This window comes from Sinocyclocheilus grahami, unplaced genomic scaffold (genome assembly GCF_001515645.1).
Source record: "Sinocyclocheilus grahami isolate Dianchi unplaced genomic scaffold, SAMN03320097.WGS_v1.1 scaffold213.1, whole genome shotgun sequence".
NCBI classification, from domain to species: Eukaryota; Metazoa; Chordata; class Actinopteri; order Cypriniformes; family Cyprinidae; genus Sinocyclocheilus; species Sinocyclocheilus grahami.
Window position 1 is genome coordinate 471337 of NW_015505392.1, and position 487 is coordinate 471823.

The window sequence follows — 487 nt, forward strand, 5'->3', positions numbered from 1 at the left end:
ATAGATAGATAGATAGATAGATAGATAGATAGATAGATAGATAGATAGATAGATAGATAGATAGATAGATAGATAGATAGATAGATAGATAGACAGACAGACAAACAGAATATAGATAGACAGACAGACTAGATAGATAGATAGATAGACAGACAGACAAACAGAATAGATATAGATAGACAGACAGACTAGATAGATAGATAGATAGACAGACAGACAAACAGAATAGATATAGATAGACAGACAGACTAGATAGATAGATAGATAGACAGACAGACAAACAGAATATAGATAGACAGACAGACTAGATAGATAGATAGATAGACAGACAGACAAACAGAATATAGATAGACAGACAGACTAGATAGATAGATAGATAGACAGACAGACAAACAGAATAGATATAGATAGACAGACAGACTAGATAGATAGATAGATAGACAGACAGACAGACAGAATAGATATAGACAGACAGACAAACAGACAG